The sequence below is a fragment of the Capsicum annuum genome, chromosome 6, assembly GCF_002878395.1.
Source record: "Capsicum annuum cultivar UCD-10X-F1 chromosome 6, UCD10Xv1.1, whole genome shotgun sequence".
Classification (NCBI taxonomy): domain Eukaryota; kingdom Viridiplantae; phylum Streptophyta; class Magnoliopsida; order Solanales; family Solanaceae; genus Capsicum; species Capsicum annuum.
The window spans coordinates 41539076-41556381 of NC_061116.1; the positions used below are offsets into that span (position 1 = coordinate 41539076).

Below are 17306 nucleotides of genomic sequence, written 5' to 3' on the forward strand. Positions count from 1 at the left end.
AACGAAGTCTTATACCTACTGCCAACTGGCACTATGAATCAAACCCCATCTACATAGATGTTCCTAGCCATGAGATGAGGGGGTTCTGTCTTACTGTTAAGCCATCTTTAGCTCTTTCTTCGTTACTCCATTTCGCATCTAAGATGGAAATTGGATAGAATCTCTAAAAATAAAAAAAAGGGCATATAAATTAGGTTTTTGTCTCACAATATAAGTAGGTTCCTAATCGAGCTACTAGTAGTCCCATCTATCCACCTCTCCATACACAATATCTTGAGTACCTATTATGGTGACCACATATGTTGTCATGTGATTTTTGGACATAGAATTGAGTCCTTCTGAGTGAGAAAAGCTAGGTACTCTTTGTTATGATGGTAAGGACGAATGCATCTATTATTCAGCAAAATGACACTAAATTCTCCTTTAGGTTTTTCAACTACAGTGTAGGTAGAAGGAGCTGGTATAGAAATACCTTCTATATAAGGATAAAAATTGTGAATTGAGAAATTGTAGACCGATGATCCTATTGTTATTTGGCCAGCTATTGAAATAAAAACCTTGCATATGCTTCTCCTATTACATAACTGATACTATCTCTCTCCAAACCTAACATGTTAGTTTCCCATCATATGACTTTTTATCTATAGATTAAGTCATTATCAAGAAGCGAGTTCATTCAAAACTCAATTTATTGAATCTATAGAGAAGGTTCTATACAAGGTGGAGCGTCCTTGGCTCAACATTATAATACACGGAGGTTCGACGCTGCTATAGCGCTTTGCTAACTCGAGTGCCTTACTATTAGAACTGGCTTCGCTAATGCACAACTAAGTCTTTCACCTTTGCACTAATTGTTCACTTTCTTAGTAGGAAAAGTGCTTCTCTCTTCCCCCTAACCTTATGTAGAAGGACAAGAAAGAGATTATTGTTTTTTGCTCTTGCTTCCTTATCTGTGCTCATCATTCCATGTTTGCACTTTGGGAGGTGAAACAATGGTTAATGCAGACATTTTTAAATAACTGCGTCGAAGATTTATTTCTATATATACACTGTTATAGTAATCTCACACTACGTTCCAAAAAGTTAGCCTACTTTTAGGGAACTATGTACTTACAACCTCTACGATAAGTAAGTGAATGTGGAAGGTGGTTGCAAACAGTTCATCAAGCTATTTTTCAAGTCAACTCCCTAAATAGGAATAATGGTAGTTTCTAAATTTGGATAAAAAATTCACACATGACTGTCATAGCCCTCTCAATACCTTATTAGATCTTTGTAACTAGTGGTTGGTTTCCCATCACGTTAGCTTTTTCCTAGTGTGTAGAGCCTTAACAAGGAAGGTGTTAGATCTTTATTATTGGGTCACTAATGTTAATCCCTCTGTTTTTCTACTCCTAGGGAGGGAATAATATAAGAAAATGCAAAGCATTCTCTTTCTTTCCCAACTAGTTGTTTCTATAGACTTTCCTCTCTCGGTTGGATCTTAGTTCAGCCGACTTCGAGGATCTAGTATCCAATAACCTAACCTATACAAAGGGAATCAAAGCCCTTTAACTAGGTTGAAGCTGTAAAGCTTACCTTATTTATTATTACTAAACAGGGAAAGGTCTTTTTCAGCTGGTGTGGAAGAGTGCACTTCCATTTTACATTTACTATTAGGGGGTCTCGTAGTTCCTATGTCGTCTCATCTCTAGGTCCTTTTCTTTTGGTTGTTTGACCCAAAACGATATCTTCTAGCTAGTTTAGTGGATATGATGGATACTCTCCAGCTCACTTAAGAATTCCATGACAATGGTCTACCGACAAGCTCTGATCTTAGTTGAAGTACATTGGAATCCTGATGTACCACTACGAATGCTACCGCGCATCCGCCTGCTGTGCTGTAAGGCACCACCCTATTGTGCCAGCAACAAAATCTGGCATGTTAAATTAGTTATTGCCATGACCCAATTTATGATTCATGACGGGTCTTACTAAATCTCGCTAGTAGGTAAGTCGAACCTTAACCCAAAGCTAAAATCAATGGGTTAAACCGGTGGAAATTGCCTCAAAAAGGCGAATTAGACAATCCGACACAAGAAATAAACAAGACAATAGATAGTCTAAAAGATAGTCATAACATAGATAACCATCCCAAGACCTAGTAGAGCCAGTACAAGAGCTACTATATAATACAACCCAAGTTCTAAAATAGTCAAAACAATCCTGTTTCAAAACTAAACACTAGACATAAGTAGGATAGAAGGTAATGGGGTAACTCCGACGCAAAGAACTCACCCTATCTCTGAATCAACCACAACATAATCCTCAATTGAACGGTGACAACTAGAACTCAAATCTGCCCCAACAAGGTACAGAAGTGTAGTATGACTACTGAAACACTGGTACTTAGTAGGCATCATCAGCCGATTGAGCTAAATCATGATATAAATGTGATAAAATACAAGATAACATAACTAAAGTCGAGATAGAGTCAAACTTGAATCCTCTCTAACATCGTTGTACATAAATATGTGAATAACCAAAATAATATCATCGCATAATGGATCAAACACATGTAATCATTACTAGAAAATTGACCCCCATAAGCCAATAAGTGCGGAAAAGTAAATAACCCAATGTAAACCCCAAAAAGCATGGAGGGTACACACAAAGATAATATAATCCGAACCACCATCATTTACCCTTTCTTAAGATTCAATCGGAATCTATCTATATCATGCTACATTATCACAATTTCAACTTTCAAACTGGAATTCAATATCTATATCATCAATCTTATATACCCCACGACCAATACCATAAGTAGTATCATAACAATATCCAACCTTGTATTGGTAATCATATCATCATTATCATAATAATCTTTTGGGATTGAACCAGGTATATGCCATCAATATAATAAGCAATGTCAGTACTTGAACCGATTGTATATCATCATGTCATCATCATCATTATCCAGACTTAAACCGGTAAATGTCTACCATTAGTATTATAATCAATATCCAGACATGAACCGGTAAGTGTAGATATTCAATGTCATAAGCAATTGCATAATCACTAGCGTAATAAATAAGCCTTAACTAACAATATTCAACCTATTATCCCTATTAAGTGCCAAAGTTTCTTAATATTACCTCAATAAGCATTTTCAAGATGTACAACGAGGGTCAAAGGTTGTCAATAGCTAACACCAATCTTGACCTAAGGTGGGTCAAGGGCTCACTTCTAAATCCCCGAAATCCATTACGAAGGAAATTCTACTTCAGACAATTTAAGGTACATAAATCAACTTTGAGATGTTAGACAAGCCTTAATTTTCCCTAAGATAGAAATTCTACTAATGATATAAGAAACTAAACCAAAACACTTAAAGCGCAGCCCGGTGCACAAAAGCTACCACTATGTGCAGTGTCCAAGGAAGGACCCCACCATAAGTGGTGTATCATACGCAGCCTTACCTGGCATTTCTGCCAAAGGATGTTTCCAAGGCTTAAACCCGTGACATCCTGGTCATATGGCAACAACTTTACCAGTAACACCAAAACACTTAATTTATGATTTTTGGAAGGCCCAAAAGGTCCAACTAACCCAAGTATTGCCAAATTAATTAGCAATACCTAAAGCCCATCCCAAATCTAACATAATATCATAAATATACAATGACATATCTCAATCTCTGAAGGATACCTGGATGATGAAGAGAGCTAAAACAATCCACTAAATCACCGACTTTCCCTTTTGAGAAGTTTCCACAATATGCCAAGCTATCAAAATCACAATTTACTCATCAATTCAAGAATAATGATACCCATATTGCATCATTATGGTTTGGGTCCAAAATCACACAAAAATCCATGTGGATCCCATTTACAAGGCCAACCCAACATTCTTCGATGCTTAAGGAGTTATTAACCTTAAAATGGGTGAAATTTGAGCTTAATTTGGGCTAAAATCAAACCCCCAAGTTCTAGGGATTTTGAACAAGAAATGGGAAAGTCAACCATGAGAAAGGGTGAAATATTACCTTAAATCAAGGGATATTGATGTAATAATCATTATTCAAGCTCCCCAAATCACCACTTGTCTCAATACAAAGCTATCTCACTATTTAGGGTTTATGTCTTAAGAGAATAGGTGAGAAATTGGCAAAATGGGTTGAAAATGGGGTATTTATACCCATCCCATAGTTCTAGTATTGAAATTGCAACCCGACCCTCGCGATCGCCACATATTGTGGTTGTCCAAGAGAGTCGCTATTGCGATATGGCACCGAGATTCCAACACTTGGTGCCTGTCAAGGGTATCACGATTACAACCCCTGGATCGTGATTAGCAAGTGCACCTATTACTACTGAGGCTTGGAATTTTCCAAGTCTTCGCCAAGCCCTCGGGATTAATCAAAAATCCTGTATAAACAAATAATGTATAATACCACACAAAATTTGAAATTTCGGACTCATTGTCATAGTAAAAATTCCATCCGAGGTAGTTTTGACGAAAAGTGGGTTTTACACCCAATTTTAATTTTCTTAACTTTCCGATAAATAGATCAAATAAGCTTGGGTGCCTTGGGTCCCAAAGCAAGAGTCTACCTAGCATAAAATTGACATTTTGGAGCTGCTGGAATAGTCAAATTATTATACGAGGTTTTTTGACTGAAGTTTTCACTCAGTAGCCGATTTGAACCAGCAAAGACTTCAAAATAGGAAATTAGCTCTAAGAACCAAACGAACATCCTGGTCAATGTACCTAACTATAGGAATCTCCTTAGTGCGCAACCGCCTGACATCACTAGCTAAAATGAGCATAGGCTCCTCAAAGATGGTCAACCGCTTATCTAGCTGGACTATATCCCACCTTAGGAAATGAGATGGATCAAGAATGTATCACCGCAACATAGAAACATGTAAAATTAGATAGAAAACATTAAAATTTGTGGGCAAGGCTAACTCTTAATCCACCTCATCAACTGTTCAAAGAATCGCAAAGGGTCCAATATATATATATAGCTAAGCTTGCCTTTCCCCTCAAGCCTCATTACACCCTTCATTGGCGACACATGGAGGAATACCCAATCACCAACTCCAATCTCAAGGAACAAAGTCTATGGTTTGTATAAACCATCCGCCTACTTTGATCTGCTCTCAACCTATCTTGAATCACCCTAACTTTATCCAATGACTCCTAAAGGATGTTAGTACCACAGGGTCAAATCTGAAAAATCTCAAACCATTCGATTAGAGAATGACATCTCCAATAATATAAAGCCTTAAAAGAAGCCATCTCAATACTCGAATGATAACTATTGTCATATACAAACTCTGCCAATGATAAATATTTCTCCCACTAACCTCCAAAATCCATAATGCAGGCTCAGAGAATATATTCATAAACTTGAATAGTCTGCTCCGACTGGCCATCGATCTGTGGATGAAAGTTTGTAATAAGGTCCACCTGACTACTCAACTCCTCCTAAAAGCTCTTAAAAAGCAAGAAATAAACATGAAACCTCTGTCTAAAATAACAGATATAAGCACACCATGAAAACAAACTATATCATTAAATAGATACGAGCCAAACTCTTAGCACTAAAAGATATCTGAATACGAATGAAATGTGCTAACTCGATCAGCCGATATATAATTACGCAAATACAATTGAAACCATGGGAAGTGAGAGGTAAACAACTAACAAAATACATACTAATCCGCTCTCACTTCTACTTGGGAATGGGCACCCTCTGAATCAAACCACATGGTCGCTGATGCTCGGTCTTCACCTATGGTCAACATATGCAATGAGCTACAAAGTCCACCATATCTCTCTTCATGCCACTTTACCAATAATGCTACCTCAAATTTCTATACATCCTAGTGGTACCCAAATTAATAAAATATCTAGAGTTGTAAGACTCGTGCAATATCAACTAAATCAAACTATCTATCCCTAGGAGACAAACAACCATTAAATCTTAAAACACTGTCAGAATTTATAGTGATCCTCTAGGACTCACCACCTGATTACAAAGGAAGCAAAGCTTACTATCCCCAAAATAACAATCTCGAATCTGCTTAAATCGCAAAGACCTTGCCTCAACACTAGAAAGAATCCTCCAAGGGTCTGAAAGATCAAGTCATACTATCAAGTTGGCTAAGGATTGAATGCGCCATGCCAATGGCTTTTAAGAAACCAAAATATAAGACTACTGCCCATAATCGTTGCCTTCTAACTCTAGGAGTATGCTACTATATTCTCTTTGGTTGGATGATACAAGATAGAAATATCATAATCCTAAAGAAACTCCATCCATCTACGCTGCTTGGCATTAAGCTCTCTCTAGGTCATAAGATGCTGAAGACTACAATGATCTATGAAAATCTCATAATGCACACTATAAAGATAATCCCTCCAAATCTTATATTTGAAAATTACCGTTGGTAACTCCAAATCATGAGTGGGGTAGTTGTAGTCATGCACCATAAGCTGCCTTGAAACATAAGCAATAACACAACTTTAATGCATCAATACATAATCCAAACCAGCACCAAAAGCATCACGATACACGGTGAATCCCTCACTATTAGCAGGAAGATCCAAAATAGGAGCTGAACAAAAAAACTCCTTGAGCTTACTAAATCTCAACCCACACTCCTCAGACTATTAGAAAGGAACCTCTTTTAAGTCAATCTAGTCTAGGTGCTGAAATAGTAGAAAATCCCTCAAATAATTGTCTATAATAATCGGCCTAACTAATAAAGCTGTGAACCTCAGTCGGAGAGATAGGCCTAGCACAATCATGAATGGCCGCAATCTTTCTTGGGTCTACCTTAATCCCATCCTTAGACACCACATGCTCAAGGAATGTCACCGAATTAAGACAAAACTCACACTTAGAAATTTTGGAAAAATCAAATGATCTATCAAAGTCTGGAGCACAATCCTCAATTCTGCACATTCTCCTTTCTACTCTTTGAATAGACACGGATGTCGTCAATGAACACAATCACGACATAATCCAAATAAGGTCTAAATACTCGATTCACCAAATCCATAAATGCGGTTGGGGTATTAGTCAATCCAAAAGACATCACTAGGTACTCATAATGACTATTGTAGGTCCTAAAAGTTGTGTTAGGGATATCCTCAGCCTGAATCCTCAACTGATGGAAAGTAAACCTTAACTCAATCTTAGAAAACACGCTTGCACCTGAAAGTTGGTCAAATAAATTTTTAATGTGAGGCATATGATAATGATTCCTTTATAATCACCAAGTTGCGTATCATCTATACACATCTATATGAACAAGAAATAGGTGAGGTTCCAGGATCAAGATCAATAACAAACTCAATCTCGTGGGTAGGAGGTATACTAGGTAGATCGATAGAGAAAACATTAAGAAATTTATGGACTACAGGAACATAGTCAAGTGACGAACTTTCCATACTAATATCATAAATATAAGCAAGAGAAGACTCACAACCCCTCACAATAAACCTCCTAGAACACATATAAGAAATAACCCCCGCAGGCTCATGGCTAAAGACTCACTGCCATACGATTGGGGGAATGTCCAACATGGCTAAAGTAACGCCTTGGCAAAATAATCCATGACCACATGATAGTAGGATTACCAGTACATGGCCAAAATCATATCAAAATCCACTATGTCTAATATAATAAGAGAAATATGAGTATCAACATCTCTAACATTCATAACACATGAGTTGAAAACCTAGTCCACAACTAAAAATTCACCCACAAAAGAAGATACACGTAATGGTATGGATAATAAATCTGAAGATAACTCTAATGGTGGATTATAGTAAGAAGACATATAAGAATAAGTGGATCCCAGATCAAATAAAGCAATAACTGACTGACAGCACACCAGAATTATACCAGTGACCACAACATTTGAATACTCAGACTCGTGTCTAGCAGGTGCTGCATACAACTGACTATACCCACCACCTGGCTGGGCGCCTGACCAATTACGTTGCCTACCTACCTAAGGTCCTCTACGAGTACCCTAAGGGCTACTATAATGACCATAGGAACCACCTCTAGCTTAGGGATAAACTGCTCTAATAGGAGAAATACTCTAAATTGAACCAATAATTTCCCCATGACTAGGGAACTATCGCAAATAATAACCACTACCTCCATAACTATAACATATCCCCTAAACTTAACTAGAAGCAGAAGATCTGCCAAACTCAGAAATTCCACCTTGATTAGAATAACTAAAAGACTAAACCCTCAAAGATAGACCACTACCCTAACGAGGGTGATCACTACCATAAGATTGACTTTGACAGTAATTTAGAGCACTTTCTGAATGGGTACAAGGAGGATAATACGATTGATGAGAATGGTATTTACTATGAGAATTGCTATCTCTAAATTGGGAGCTACTACGAGCCTTAATAAAGCTACCCTAAAACTTAGGCATTTTATCTCTACTTGGGCCTCACGATGCATCTCCTTGAGCATGATCAAAAACCTCATCTAAAAACTTACTAGTAGTAACCAAACTCTGAGTAGAAATGCAAAGAGGAAGTCTCAATCCTTGTACAAAGAAATAGACCCTATCATACTCAGTATCCATAATAAAAGTAGCATGCCTAGATAACTCATAAAAATGAGCCTTATAGTCCACAATTATCATGGAGCCCTACTTGAATCTAGTAAAAACTAATCTCTCAGATGATCCCTAAGGCTGCGAGGCATGTACTTCTCAAAAAAGATTTCAGAGAACTGAACCCATGTTAAAGGAGAAGATCCAGCTGGCCTGGAATGAAAATAACCTCTCCACTAATGTCGATCTGCCAATTCTAACTAAAAGCTAGTATAGTTTACACCATGAATCTCAACTAGCCCCAAATTATGGAGCCTATCCTCACAAGGAATAAAAAACTCATATATACCCTCACTCGGTGCACCAAGAAACATAGGTAGAGAAAATCTCAAGAATCTATCACATATCTTCTACTTCTCAATAGACATACTAGGTTGGGCAACCACTGGCTAAGCGATTATCGGCTGAGTACTACTGATGTAGGGGGAACCTTAACTCTGGGAGCATCAGTACCACTCTGATATATAGACTATTCACTATTTAACGGAGCACCACCAACCAAACCCAAAGGCTAAACCAATAAATCCTTGAGCACGAAAGATGAAATAAACCTCTGTGGATCCTGGGTTGGTCCCTAGCCCATCACAATTTAGGTTAGGAAAATCTCTCACTTAAGAGTAGGAATAGGGTCTGGTTGAGGCCTCCTATCTTGGGCCCTAGATTGGAAAATATCTCAAGTCTTTCCATGACTTATAGTAATAAGATCCCTAGGATCGATCTTGGGACCCTCATCTCGTATAGTGGTAACCTGTGTCCTAGCCATCTGCGAATGATTAAGTCAAAGAAATACTTTACAAACTAAGTCAGACACTTAGCCCAAAATTAGTCAAAAAGGTGGAGAACTCCTAAGAATGTCCTATAGCTTCCCAAATATAAGAAACAAACATCATCAATCTGATCTGCAGGACTCTACTAGACACTTTCTGTTATACCTATAATATCGGTGTAGCCTATGATATGATACCAATTTGTCACGACCCAATTTATGAGTCTTCAAGGAACCTACTAAATCTCTCTAGTAGGTAAGTTGAACCATAACCCTGAGCTAAATATAATGGGTTAACTCAGCAGAAATTGCCTCAAAAGGGTGAATTAGACAATTCAACATAAGAAATAAGCAAGAAAATAGATTGTCTAAAAGATAGTCATAACAGAGAAAACCATCTTATCACCTGGTAGAGCCAGCATTAGAGCTACTATAAATATACAACCCAATTTATAAAATAGTCTATACAATTCTGTCTCGAAACTATACACTAGACATAAGTAAGATAGAAGGAAATGGTGCGACTCTGGCTCTAAGAACTCACCTTATCTAAAAATCAACCACAAAATGGTCCTTGACTCAACAATGGCAACTAGTTCTCAGATCTACACCATAAGGGTATAGAAGTGTAGTATGAGTACCGAAACATGGGTACTCAGAAGGCATCATCAGTCGACTGAGATAAATCATGATATAAATATGATAAATGCAAGATAACATAAGTAAAGTTGAGATAGAGTTAAACCTAAATCCAGTCCAACATCGTTGTACATAAATAAGTGAATAATCAGAATAATCACATAGCGTAATAGATCAAACAAATGCAATTATAATTACAAAATTTACCCTCAAGAGTCAATAGTTTGGTAAAGTAAAAAACCCAATGTTGGACCCTATAAGCTTGGAAGGTAGACATAGAGATAATATAACCTGAACCACCATAATTTACCATTCCTTAATATACAACCAAAATCTATCCATATCATGCCACATTACCATAATTTTTACTTTTGAACTACTGACATCATCATCTTTATCATAACCCACGACCAATAACATATTAGTATCATAGCAATATGTGGACTCAAACTTGTAATCCTATCATCAGCATCATAATAATCTTCTGATCCTGAATCAATTGTATGCCATCAATATAATTAGTCATAACCAAACTTAAACTGATAGTATTTCATCATGTTATCGTCATCATTATCCTAACTTGAATAGGTAAATATATATAATCAATATTATAATCAATATCCATACTTGAACCTATAACTGTATATATTCAATGTCATAAGCAATAGCATAATCACTAGCATAATCAAAAAGCCTCAATTGTCAATATACAACATATCATCACCATCAAGTGCCAAAGTTTCTATATTTTACCTCAATAAGCAACTTCAAGATATAAAATAAGGGTATAAATGGTTGTCAATAGCAAGCACTAATCTTGGTCTAAGGTGGGTTAAGGGCCCACTTCTAAATCCCCAAAATATACTACTAAGAAAATTCTACTCTAGACTTGGCTAAGGTATCTAAATCAACTTTTAGATGTTAAACAATCTTTAATTAGCCATATGATATAAATTCTACTAATGATATAAGCAACTAAGCCAAAACACCTAATTTACTTTTGAAAGTCCTAGAAGGTCTATCTAACCTAAGTTTTACCAAATTGATCATCAATACCAATAACCTATCCCAAATATAACATAATATCATTAAAATAATATGAAATAGATCAATCTATGAAGGGGGAAAACCTAGCCTACATGGACGTTGAAGAGAGCTTAAAAAATCAACCAAATCACTGACTTTCCCTTTCGAGAAGCTTTTGGAAGATGCAAATATATCAAAACAACAATCTACTTATCAATAAGAGAATAATTATATCTATTTTGCACCACTGTGCTTTGGGTCCAAAATCAAATCAAAATCCCATGTGGATCCCTTTTATGGAAAAAGTATTTTTGATGGCAACCCAACATTCTTCTATTCTTAAGGAGTAATTACCCTTAAAATGGGTGAAATCCAAGCTGAATTAGGTCTAAAATCAAGACCCTAAGTTCTAGGGATTTTGAATAATAAATGGTAAAGTCAAACGTAAGAAACTGTGGAATCTTATCTAAAATAAAAGGATAATCATGTAATAATCATTATTTAATCTCCCCAAATCACCTACAAGCCACAATCCCTAGCTATATCACTATGTAGGGTTTTCCAAAGATAATGGGTGAGTAAAGGGAAAATTAGCCAAAAATAGGGTATTTATACCCTTCCCAAAAGTTCAGGTATCGTAAGCGTGACCCGACCCTCGAGATCCGATCAACACAAAAACTACAGCTCCAATTAAAGAAAAAACAATTACTATCAAGTAAAGTAACCTCACTTAAGTTAAGGCCGAACTCACAGGGAATACATGGACTTCTCTCTCTTTTTTGCTTGAATCAATGGGAAGTACTGAAAGTAAATCGGGGAGGGGGGGGGGGGTTGTAGTAGTAATCTCGACCAAGTAACCAAAATCAAAAGCTTTTGTTGTAAACAGTCAGAAACAAATACTAGGCTTGTGTTTCCCTTTGATTTTAACTCAGTAGTCTTCTTGTTCTCAATCCAACTATCAAACTGCTACACATGTAGAATCTGGTAATTTGGGAATCACTAACTGCTTCTTATCATACTTTGGTGAATTTTACTCATTTTTTCTCGATCCCAAAGCATTTCCTTACTAACCATTACCTTGGACCCCAGTTTCAACTATCTCCTCTCAGTATCAAGTTGATTTAATGTAAGTTAATCATTTCCAGTAGATAATGTATGTAAGCTTATTTCGACAATTAACCCCAAATCACTATTTTGATCACCTTTTCCCAATATCTACATCCCTCTCAGGTTTGTAGTAAAAAAAGATGAATCCAAATATTTTCAACCTTTAAGAAACCAATAAGTATGAAGAAAACCACAATGCATGCAACAATAACTATCAAGAATGATTAAACACTTCCTCTACTTCGTTTTTTATCCAGGGTTGCCACAAACCTAGATAAGATAATTTGCCACTCATGTTTGGAGTAGGATCAAAGGAATTCATAATTGAAGACATTCAAACAATATCAAGATAATAAATGACAAAACCCAAAGTATTTAACTGAATAAACAACAAAAATCAATGCAGAGAAATCCCAAGATTAAAACCGAATCTAGGACTCAGATGTATATTTGTAAGTATATAAAGTGCATAAACTAGCCAAAACAAAAATGTATATATAGGTTACAAGGAAACCCTAAAAATCAAATCCTATATGAAAAAAAAATTGCTACGAGGTGTAAGTGGCACCTATGGACCATAGGTGGTCCCACATAGGTGCCCCTTCCTTAAATATCTTCTTAGCACTATAGGTGAAAACTACTTGTCACCTATAGACCATAGGTGGCACTTACGGATCGTAGGTGCCCTAGATAAGGGACATAGTATTTTTTCTTCACTTCTGAGCCTCTGGACTTCCAATTTTTGACACCTACTTTGGCACTTACGCCCAAAAATCCTTTTATTTAGTTTAGCATCAAAAACCTTGTTTCCTGCAAAACATAATATAAAACACATTATATCTAATAAAAAATGTAAGTAAGTTGCATGTTTTTATTATTTAGTGCTATGAATCCATTACACAACAAACACCCTTAACTTAGAAATTTTGCATGTCCTTAGGCAACACAACATAACAAAACAACGATGCTTAACTAGAAGAACTCTAAGCTATCTAAGGCAATTAATCAACACTTTAATCTAAAAAACATTACCCCCTTCTATTTCAATAATTCAAAACCAGTTGTGTGTATACATGAAGCACAACAACATGACACAAGGCAATCAAGATATGGCATTGCATTTGCAACAGAAAACCATACATATATATAAGTTACAGTATTAAAACAAGTAAGCAACTAGTAATACAACCCATGTGCCCTCACAACAAAGTAGTTCCACTCACTTATATGAAATAATGCATGTAAATACAGGAATGATCAAGAGATACTCATACTCATAAGATAAGTTCCACCAATGCACACTGAATACCATAGTGTTTTCCTTGTTTTCTTTACCTTAGATTTCAGACGGTCGAGTTAGGATCACTATAGGACTTTATTCGGCTTATAATGTAGGCTTAGGGGTTGGTATAGTACATATGGATATATTTAGTGACTAAGACTTCTTGGCACTAAATTAAACTTGGGGTCCACTTATCAGAAAATTTCCTTTTTATTCTACCCTTATTTTTCTCTTTGTATTCTTGTATTGCACATTAGGGTTGGGTGTGGTTTCTTTTATTCTTTTTCTTTTCTTTTCTTTTTCACATTTTTCTCTTTTTTTAAAACCTATCTCTTCTATCATTTTTCTTATTTTTACCCTTCTTCATACCCATTATACACTATGCACTACTATAATATCCATCCTCAACTTAGGTGATTTTCCTGAGTTGAGCTACATAATGTCTAAGGCTCAAGGGAAAGTTAAAAAGTGTAACAAGAAAAAATAGGCTATAAGGCTCCGAAGTTGGGATCAAGGGATACTAATTCATGCATAGAAGGTCATTTGGGATAAAAGTTGACTAATCTCAAGAACAACCTATGCTACTATTCTAACTAACTATTCTACAACCTAGGAAAGACTAACCGAGAAAGTTCTAGATTTAACACTCAAAGGGAACTAAGTTGTATCTCACACACACATGGCACAGGGTAACATCACAAGCTACTACTTATCTGATTCTTGCACAAGTTTAACAATGATTATCATGTCCCCAATCCTAATGCCATAACAAGAACCATAAAGATTACAAATATAAATATTCACATAGTTCTAAAAACAAATTTTTAGAGGGGTATTATTTTTCTTCAAAATCAACAACAAAAACATGTCAACTAAACTAGATACTAAAAAATCTCCTAATTAACAAAAACAAAACACAATAAAAACAAAACACAACACAGAACAAAATGAACCTAGACACGTCGATTCTACAAACATACTACGGCCAAAAACAAAAGAAGCAATGCAAAAAAAACCTGCGTCGGCTATGGTATAACACATCCCTAACTAAAAGATTGTGCACTATCCCCAGTGTCTGTAAATAATGTAAAGTAAGGAAATAAGTACATACCTGGGATGCACTAGGCATCCACATCAAGATTATCTCTGTGTGTGGTCATCTCAACTGGGAGATGCGGTGGTAATGGTAGTGCCCTAATCGAGGATACACCCATAGCTATCTCTGCATGGCTCTGCGTATCAACAAAGTTTGTCTCTCTTGAATCATATTTGGCCCATCACAGAGCCTGGTCAAATGGTATATCAGGATCTTGAAACTCCATCTATCTACCTCTCTTGGTTCCAGCATTGAGAATCATCTCCTCATCCTTCATAAATAAGTTAAAGCATTTAGGTTTACGTGGAGGTACTGACTGAACAAATGGTCGTATAATTAGAGTGATGGAAAAATATTCCTCTTAATAAGTAAGCATATCTCTACCCATAATATGGCCACCTTCTCTCTTATCCTACCTAAATTAGGTGCCTTAATATCACTAGATCGGGCTAACAGTTGGCCTTTAAAATCATCTATACAAGCAAGCACCTCAGCTCATTACTCTAATATCTCAGCCCTATGTGTAGCCTGTAATCTAGTATTTACCACTTTAAGTGTCATTCGGGCCTAAGGCTGGATCTGCCCATACAATAATGCTACCTTGGCCTTAATATTCTCTAACCGAGAGGTGGTAACTCTCTGAATATCTACTAATCTATGAAAAAATATCAATCGATATAAAATCCATACCTGTAGCAGCAGCTGTAGTAAACGGGCAAAAAGGCTATGTAGATATCCCAACTGGATCCGCAAAGAAAGCTTGAACTGGATTGGATGTGGTCAGGGACCCTTGCCTTGTGTACTCATTTTGGGGGAATCTCCTTGCTCCCCCATATCAAAATCCATGATAATTCCAGCATCTACTTCCTCTGTATTAGTAGGCTCTAAAGTAACTGATAGGCCTTCAAACTAGGCCAAAATCACTATCAGAGTGTATGGGACCTCTGTTCAAGGATCGGGATAAACATACTCTTGATCAAACTATTTTGGGTCACACCCATCACCTCTATACTTGCATCAACACCTAGAATCTTTGGCACACCATCCTCATCATATAGAAGTTGTACCCTTAATCTTTGGTCGTCTCCTTAAATTCCCGCTCATGCATCTCATTTCTGATGATAGCCACAAAATTAATATCATAACCATTGTCATGCTTGCAATTAGTGTTGCACTATCCCACGTAAGCTAGTTGTCCATTGTAGTCGTACATAATCGATAGTGCACTAAAAATCACCAAAAATTTATGGTGAAATTCAATGCTGCCTTTTTAATCAAGATTTCCCCTAGAACCAAGGGGCATCTACACCAAGAGGTAAAATATAACTGGTGATCCATCTCGCCAAACCTAGCATCTCACTCTTTTGCTCAATCTCTCACATAGCATATCTATCATGCACCAATATCAAATGGTGATCACATAACTATGGATATAAAAGCTACCTAATCTAGGCCAAATAGAACTCAGCGAATTACCATCATTAAAATATCAACCCAGACCCCTCTCACAAGCAACTTCTCTAAATATGTCTAGTCTACATATCTTCTACCTCTAGGTGTAGTCAAAGATACTGTGGCATGGTAGAAGGTATAAAAATTATATACCACTATCAAGATGTATAAACCTAGGGCCTAGTAATCCACCCAGCTGATACCTATAAAATGCAACCTACAACAATAGTGCTCCAGCTATTGTGATAACTCGATCTACCTCTCCTTATAAATAGACCTCTTGGACCAGCTGTTGCGCCCAAACACACATGCAAGTGTACGTGGTCTCACCAAGTAGTAAAATATCCCTATATAAGACAATTATCAATCCCATAGGGGCTTATGTTGATAACTATCCAATTCTAGTTTAACTATTAAGAGTAGCACAAGAGTTGTCTAGTTATAAATTTAAAGTAAAGTAAACTATCCAGAAAAGTAAAGGACTTTGGACAATCAATGGGTGGAAACCTGGGGTTAAAGAACTACAAAAAAAATCATGCTATGCTATTGAACTTCATCCTTTATATTGATTATCTTGGTGGTTGATTTGTAGGGTTTATTATATAATCATGGTCTCCCGACCTCTAACCTTTTACCTAATTGGAATTACAACTAAATCATTTAGCATAGATGTAAAAATCCATTTAGATTCAATAAGATGTCATCCTACATGTGAATCAAGCAAGGATTCTAGGTATATCCCTATCCTAGTTGCTAATTCAAAGTCCTTGTTTTATAAAAGAATAAGAACCTTACTCTGTCTATCCCCACTTTCTATCTTTTGATTCTGTCTCCCAGGTTTACAAAGACGACAATAGATGTATTCTAAGGGTTGATAATACTTAAAATAGTTATAATAAGGAAAAATAAGCAACCAAATATAATGATAAATCAAAACCAATTCAATTCAAAGAAATAGTAAACATGTTCTTGGCCTTAACCCTGGAAAAATGGCTTTTAGCCGCTAATGGACATAACTGTAATCTCAATAATGAAAACATGTTAAAATCAATAAAAAAAACTAAATAATGGAAATAAAAACCCTATTTGAAGTGTGTATCATCCCCTATCCAATTTCCAAAGACGTCCAAGGTGTTTAGCATCAAGTTCAACTATCCTATTTATAGGAGAACAATTTTGTCGTTGGTGGAAAAGGGGCTCGTCACGGGCTCATTTCGCTGGGATAGGAGGTGCTTCCTAGGATCATCACAAGGAAACACTGTTTTCAGCCCATTTTGATGATTTGGGAGCATATAA

General features: G+C 36.4%; 1 pseudogene; it reads right to left on the reverse strand.

Moving 5' to 3' along the window:
* Positions 1–234: 234 nt before the first annotated feature.
* The window catches only part of LOC124899474, a 104269-nt pseudogene continuing 87197 nt past the window's right edge, over positions 235–17306 (reverse strand).